The following is an 8,430-nucleotide window of genomic DNA, read 5'->3' as shown; positions in this document are numbered from 1 at the left end:
ATCTCCGTCCCATAGCAGTAATCTCAGAAAGCCATCAGCAGATGACTCATCAGCAGCCTGCTGAAATGCTGCGGGTGTTTGCACACCCCTTCTCTCTGCACGAGGCACCTTGTCACAAGATAAATGTCCTCCAGCCGCAGAGGAGCAGCTCCTCAGCCCTCCAGTGCTCAATGCCAGCACAGCCGCTGGGTGCTGGGAGTGACACCAGCTTGTTCCTGCCTGGACTGTTTCCGTCCGAAGCTCAAGACAAACCCCATGAGGCCTGAAAGCACCTGCGGGCCACGCAGATTCTGTCCTGGACTGCTGCATAGCAAGGACTGTGCTGAAGATGATGGAAGAGATCAAGGTTTCAGCTGCCTAGTCAGCGCTCTTCAAGTAAAAAAAAAAAATAAAGATTGCCCAGCTCATTCACATTCAAGCTGAAGTCTTATTTCTTGTGCAACTTAAATTATGTTCTAGATTGAAGTACTTATTCTCTGTGACCCAAATTAATGTCCTTGCTTTAATTTTTGTGTCAGTTTGAGTGCACAGAGAATTCAGCAACAGTAGTAGTTCATTCATAGCAGTAGAAAAGGTGATGCCCCTGACCCACCCAAGAGCTGCTTGAAGCAGCCTTGCAGAGCCAAGTGCCCTTCATCTGCCCCCAGCCGGGGCCAGAGAACCTGCTCGTGTCATTCCCATGATCCGATTCACATATGCACTGCCCTATCTGCAGACAAGGTCTTGCAATTTCATTCTTACACCTATAACCCTGGAGATGTGGAAATGCATTGAAAAATTCAATCATCATCTTTAAGTTGGATTCATTTTGAAAATGCATTTCCCTTCTGCCCTCTCTGCTCTGCAAAACTAACTGCAGGTGGCCGTGGAAAACCTGCACCTGTATTTCACAGGCTGCTGCTGCTCCCCTCAGTACTCAGGTCTGTTCACTGCAGAGTCACAGGCAAACAGAACTTTACCCCTTTTCATCGTGTGGGCAAATCAAACCCGCAGACTCGCAGCTGCCCTCTCTACTGCTCTGCCTGAAAGCAGAAATGAAGGTCCCTGCCTCAAGTCACAGAACTATATTTTAGGACAAACTTGTCATCACTGGTGCCCTGAACTGATATTGTGGACTGTGAAGAAGATAGGGAGGTTAAGATGAGGACATTCGTTTAATTCTATTCCTGATATAAGGGCAATAACCTCCGGTCAAAGGGGAGCGCAGACAGTCCGACATGGTAGCATCCCTAGGCACTGCAGCAAAATCCGACAGGGCTCATGAGTCAGATGTCTTTCTAGCCTGGCATCAGATAAATATCTGAACTGCAGCCTACAAAAGGTCCTTTCTTTCTATTTTAAGAGCTTTGTGAACAGAGCTAGAATACTGCAGCTATTTTCCATTGCAATTTATCTGTCCACAAACTTGGTGTCTGCCATGATCATGCAACAAAATCCCAGGCTTGGAAAAATCTTCTTCTCAGGGATCGGAGAGTTTTAGTGAGAAATCCCAAACCAGAGGGAAAGAAAAGAATGAGAGAGAATTTTAGGAAGTCACCTAAAAAGTTTGGAGTCTCTAGTGATGTTTCCTAAGGCAGGCCATTTAATTCAGTAGTGTTTTGAAGACACCATTTGCCAAAAAATGACCCACTTTATTCTAAAGGCAGGAAATAAAACTTAAGATGTCAAATCACAGTACCTTCATTCACTGAAAACAACGTGCTTCAAGTGATTTACAATAAAGTCATCAGTGTCTTTTCTTTGGAATTTCCTCATAATTGACTGAATTTCTGCAGATTAAAAACAGTAAAGCAGAGGTTGCTCATCCTTTGGCCCAGGCCAGCAGCAATACTGTGAGCTGTATCTAATAAATCACACCTGCTCCATCCCTCCAGGGCTGGGTTTTTACCGTTACCCTCATGCAGCCCTGCCACTGCCAGGGAACACCCGTGGAGCCCCATTCCAAATCTTCTCAGTGCCTTTTGCCCCCGAGAGAGTATTTCTTGTATTTGCTTCAGAGAAAAGGGTTTGGGGTTTTTTTTTTTTTTCTTCCAATCAATTTACTAGCATAAACGTCCTCAGTGCAGAATTTCTAACACTGACAATACTGTACATCTTTGCGTCTCTGGGATATTGCACTCTTCTTTGCAATAAAATAGGTCTGTCATGGGAAAAATTCCCTATCTTAACTTATACACAGTGGCTCGCTTTTTTCTTGGGAAGAGACGCAGAAATACATTAGCAAATGCTCCCATTCCCTGTATTTATTTTATTATTCACACAAATGTGAATCACTAATCAGCACCCCCTTAAATCACCGTAAACTTCCTGACTAGCTTGCTTTGTCTTTTTCTCTAGGCAGCTAGCCCAGCTGGTTCCCATAGGTACTAGCAAAATAAATCCCTGAGAGAGATCTAACATTTGATTCTTGCAAGGAAAAGCTTCTAGTATTACAGCCTGATAAAACATCAATCAGCGACTGGCAATTTTCCTTTCTTCTGCTGCATCAGCTACAGCCTTTTCCTGATCTGCATTCTCTCCAGCTGGTAGAAAACTAATTGAAATATTGACCAAGAAAAAAGGAAAAAAAATTCTCATAAATATGTACTGTTACCAAGAGCTATGATTTTGTTCATTTATTGTTAGTCAGACTGACAGCCTGAGCCCAGTATGCGTAAGGGATGTGATTGCAGTATTCCAGGATGGCCTGTCTCTTGATTTCCTTACTCACAAGTGTGGAAAAAGGGGTCAGACCAGCTAGAAGAGACCCACAGACAGTAATGGCACCACATTGATTTTTACCCACGGAGCTACTGGTTCCTAATATTTAAAAGGATGATGTTTATCTCTCTATTGCATATCCTTAAAAGTTCAGGTTATACTTAGGGACAATATTTCCCCTAAACTCAGAAGACAGTGCACCAGCCTCTTAAATGCCTTAACCTGCCTTCTGGTTCTTTGAGGGCAAAGATAGCTTTAAGGGCAGAAACTGAAATGTGACTGGAATCGCAGAGCCCACCCCATCACATGCACACTTTGTCTGTGACAGACAAAGAATCTGATCTGCTTTGTACATTCTGGCAGAATTAGGAATTTTTGATATTAATTGTTCAACTCTGGGCCCAGTCAGCCTTCAAGAGAAAAGACTGAGTTGAATTGGACACTGCCTGTCTCTTTTTCACCAACTCTCAGGTTATCTGCTGAGCAGGCCAGAATGCAGTGTTCAAGAAAGGATTGACATTGAGTTTGGAAAGGAAACAGAAAATCTGGAGACAGAATAGTCTGCTTCTGCCTTTCACAATCAGACTATGCCATGTTCTGGGTCTCTGTACACAGTTAACACACTAGCAACACCTAGAGTATCCAGGATGGCCCCGTCAGGTTGCTGCATTTCAGCTCAAGTCCTAAAAGGGCCATAACATCTGAAAGGTGTTCTCTGAAGAAGGGTGCTGGTGTCTGCTAGGAGACATGTGCATGTGTGTGGGTAGTGACCCTGGAGATTTAGCTGGCAGTGTAGCCGGCAATCTAGGCTGCTTTACCACAGTTCATCCAATCTTGGTATGATTTCCACCTTCTAGCACTTTAAAGTCAGGAACAGCTGAGAAACCTAGCTCATCTGGCATCCATCCTATTTTCTTTACTTATATTCCAACAATGTTCATATGCTGAATGTTCTGAATGTTTTCTAAAGTCTTTGCCCAGAAAGTGCTATTAGTTATTTTTGCTGCTATCTTAATGGAATGGGTTTTGTGATTCATTTTAACTGTGAAGGACAAATGCAGGAAGAAAAAAATACAAATGAAAGAATAAAAGGGCAATCATATGCTTATGAATAGGAGTTCTGATGTTTTACAAATACTCTTAGAGACGTGCATAATAAGATGTAATTCACTAAATCCAAATAATCATGCTTTTGCATACAAAACAGGCTATGTTAAGGCAAGGCTGTGGGTGTAGCAGATGGAGCGCTGGACTAGTAATCAGGAGACTTGGCTTTCCTTTGCAGGGATGCCGCTAACTTGCAGCATGAGCCTGGGCATGTCTCTTACAGCCCAGGGCTGCAATTGTATTTCAGCATTACTGTGCTAGGCCCTGCAAAGTCAAAATGACTTGGTGCTCTAGCAAATGAGCCCTGATAATTTAAACATTGGTAGATCCTCACTCTCAGAGTCTTCCCCCACTTCTCCAAACGGCCAGTGTCTCTGTGGCAGGGCAGATGGAGATAACTCTGCTTAAGAAGCTTGAGATAGAGGTGATTGAGGTGCAGATACATGTTCCATCCCATCATCCCAGCTTTGGGAATGCAGCCAGCAGCCAGTGGATGCAAGTGGCAGGAGCTAGCAGTATCTCTGGTGGCTGTGACTTAATTTGTGAGAGCTAATCCATCAAAACCATAAGCAGGGACATCAAAAATAATGGATAGAGCCAAGACTCACTCATCAGCCTACAGGACGCAGGCCCTGGAGGACCAGGATTTGAAAGGTATTTCAGATTCTAAATAATGGAATTTAGGTACTTCCAAAATATCTAGGTGTCTAAAATGCTCCTGAAATTGGATGCAGCTGTAAATCACCTAAAGTTTAGGCAGCATGTGGTATTACAAGGCCTAAGCACCTTTCAGAAGATGACTGCCATTCATCTCCGCTGCGGCTGCTCTCAGCACAAGAGTTATGTTGCCATGAGCAGAGCTGGGCACAGCAGTGCCCTGATCCCGTCTGTGTGCGGCTCTCAGTTTCACAGCATTAGCATGAAAGTCCAGGATTACCTCTCCTCATCCCTATTGCCATCCCTGAAGTCTTATCAATAACATTTTGAAAAACAAAATGTAGGGTTGTTTTTTTGCTGCAGGACACTAAAACGCCATAACACTATTTTAAGCTATATCATAGACGAATAATTTTCTTCTCACAATTGCTGAACCGTTTGGGAAAACATTTTACCTTCTTCTAGAATGCCGATGTCTGATCATCTATTTAATTTACAAGTCCATTTATCATAATCTTTTAAAAGATTTTTCAACAAGCAAAGCAGAAAAAACGTTAGATGTTTCAATAATCACTTCACTAGAGGAAAAAAAAAAGTGACACAAAGTCTTTCTCTGTTATTGAAGTAAGAAGATGTAAAAAAGTAGGTTGTAGAGCTGAGGAAATCTCTAGGAGTCTAATTAGCAGAAAAAATATGCCCTTTCATTGACTTCTCGGTCAGAAAAAAGCAAAAACAAGGTCTGCCTCTTCAAGATCACAAATGGGACAGAAGTAATTTTATATATATTCCTTGGAGCATTCTGGATTATGCATGGTTCTTCAAGACTTTACTAAATCTGCATATTTTTGGCCTCAAGCAAGATAAATTATGAGATAGTGAAAATTGCATGTTTTATCTTGAAGTAAAATATCTAATATTTCTTCGAAGAGTGACTTAATATTAGACTGGAAATTAAGATCAGCTGATATGGATTCTGTAGCTGGAACCCAATGCTAAAAGGATATTTACATTTTTTGTCCAACTGTGGAAAACACCTAGAAAGACGCTCTTTGATAGCAATGTAAAGTTCTATCACAAACCATGGCATGGTGATAAAGACTTTATGGTTATAAATATCATGATTATAAATACTTTATAACCTGGACAAGCTTTGCAGCATTAGCATGCAGCTGAAGCTGTATTGATTAGAGGAACAGACACAGGATTAGGGACTCAGAATTGGCAATTTTGACTTCTACCCCACGTTAATTGTATTATCACTTTGTGTTATTATCGCAATGTGGAAGCGCTGGTTAATTGGCCCCTGCAACGCTACTGTTACGTGGGTAAATGCAGCCTTCTCCAGAAGCTGCTTTTGCTCTGTAGGCTGCACAGCCTCGCACTGATGTATGCAGCCAGCCCAAGTTTCAGAGGCTCCTGGAAAGAGCAGGTCCCCATCACCACCCCTGGTTACTCATTCCCTGCTGCTCTCTTGGCCAGGTGCAAACGTTGGTGCAGCTGCAGGGTAGGAGCAAAGCCAGAGGAAAAGTTGCTCTCACTTCTGTGTGCTCTCGCTTGCTTATCCTGCAGCACCCCAAGTGCCCTTGGCCCCTCAGGAATACAGAGGCTCATTCCTTTTCTTACTATTGTTTGACTTGTTTTCAAGGCCACTAAGATCTCGAGGAAGAAAAGAGGAGCTGAGGTCTGGAAGCAGCCCAGGAGAAGGCTCTGGGCAGGTACAGGTCTGTGTTTACGTCCTTTCTTGTCTTCCTGGTACCTGGCAATACATGTGTTTGTGCTAGCTCCTGGTAGTGAGCAATACCAACCTCAGCAGACTTGGAAATTAAACTGAAATTACTCTTGGATAAATTATTCAAATATTTGTTTCTATTTAAAGGGATTTCATGGATTTTTAGTTAAATAAAATATGAAAGTGGCATGATAAAGCATGTAAGCGTCTTTAACCAAGCTGGGTGGGAGTTAGAGAGCAGGGCTGAGTTAAATATCCTTCCTTTGCTTATGGTTAAAGGCCAGACACCAAATCCCACCCTTTTTCCTAAGGCAAAATACTATCCTTTTTGCCTGAGTAAAAGCTGCATGATGAGAGTCTTGTGAGCAAAAGCAGCAGCCTCCTCGTAGCTCTTGGCTGGGGGCTTCGCTGTAAAATGTCTTCAATACTGATGAAGATATCAGTGTACAGCAAGATGACAATGAGGAGGTACTTAACACTCCCCTTTCCGTAAAGACACTCCTGTGAGGATTAAAGCCAACATTTGCCCTTTTTCTCTCGTTTCCTGAAATGTGGGCATATAACAGAGCAGCATCGGGGTGGTGATCCCGCACTCCTCTGCATGCAGTGCAGGGCTCAGCTGCAGAAGCAGCAGAGCTCAAAAGCTACATTGCATTTTCGCCTGAGTATCAACATCTAGGAGTGACCAAAAAAGGCAGCCACTGTTCCCTGCAGCCTTGTGCAGGTGTAGCACGGGGCTGTGACCATCATGTCTGCTTTTAGGTTCCTTTCTGTGCAATCCAGCCTGTCCCAGAGAGTGTTCTCCCAGCCCATGCCTTGCCACAATTCAGGGCAGCAATGTGGGAGGCTCCCTAGGCTCATATGTTACCTGGAACCATGTTCTGGAGAGGAAAAAAAAAAAATGTAACCGTATGTGTTTGTGCTGCGCTATTTTCTCAGACCTAGGGAAGGGAGCTTATCCTGTTTTATTTCCTACTGTAAAAACAGCAATTGCCCTTTACCCAGGAATTCTTCACAAGTAGAAGGGGAATAAGAGTGTGTTTCATGACAAACAACGAGGGTGAGGGCAGCCTCATCTGGTCTCTTACACCACCCTATTTTGCTTAAGCCTGTAGACATTTGTGCATTTTTATCAACAATGTATTTAATGCCACAGAGCTCAGTTTTCGCAAATGTGGCTGGCTTGGCTCTTGTTCATTTTTTTGCACAACAGCATTAACTAAACTGCTGGTTGTTTTCTTTCTTATCTTATTAATTCATTTATCTAAGTTCCTAAGCAGAATGTTTTTTCCTTTGGAGGAATTTATATCAGCACCCCACCCTTCCATAAATATTTTTGTTATCTCTGATTGAGAGCCTAAGTCTCGGTCTGGTACATCCAATGTTATTGCAGAGTTATTGCTTAATTGTTCTTTTTCAGTAGAGCAGAGAATAGAATTTCAAGTGTCAGCTTTGTTTCATTGCTCTTGGGGCAAACTTGGTGAGCAAACCTGGGTAAACAAAATTAGCTTTTTTTGTTGTTGTAATTCTTTCGAATGAGGCAGATTTATGCTGCTTCTTTCTGCCTATGTCTTCTATCTCCTCAAATGTATGATTGCTTGGATCAGTGCTGTATATCAACTCTTTTATATAATTAAAGTTGGGCCTTTGCTCCTTAGTCACGTAAGAATCCCAGCTATTTTTATGTTGCATCATGCTGGTGTTTTATGTTCTACAACCATTCCCCTTCCAAACATTTTTAAAGCTGCAGGTTAGATCTTTAATATTACTACTAGAAATCAAAACTGACAAATAGCTAATAAAAATGCAGTGGATGTTAAATCTCTCCCTGAACAGAAGAAACCACAAAATCTCAGCAGCTGTAGCAATGGAAACTCTTGCCAAGTTCTGAGATCCATTGCCTGCTATTGATGTGATAGTTACAACAGCAAGGACATCTTCTCTTAGGTCCTTGGCTATGAGGATGAGCATGGCAATTTCTGTCCAATTTTGCATTCCGGGGCAGCCTCTGACAGCTTTGGGATATTCCCAATAACCAAGCACCAAATTTCTGAGTATTTTCTCCTGAGAGTGCAGTTAACAACCAAGCCCCTTCCTCTGTAATCAGGGCTCCTGAATCCAGCCAGGGCTGGGCTCCTCTTGGCCAGTTTCTTTGACCTATAACAGGTTTTACCCTTTTCTATGCATAAGTCTTGGGTCATTGCATGCCCCAGCTTTGTGCAAAAGGGTAAGAGGGC

This window comes from Tinamus guttatus, unplaced genomic scaffold, assembly GCF_059628265.1.
Source record: "Tinamus guttatus ecotype Peru unplaced genomic scaffold, ASM5962826v1 Tinamus_guttatus_pri_ptg000048l, whole genome shotgun sequence".
NCBI classification, from domain to species: Eukaryota; Metazoa; Chordata; class Aves; order Tinamiformes; family Tinamidae; genus Tinamus; species Tinamus guttatus.
The sequence above is the reverse complement of the archived record's forward strand: the minus strand, read 5'-3'. Positions refer to the sequence as shown.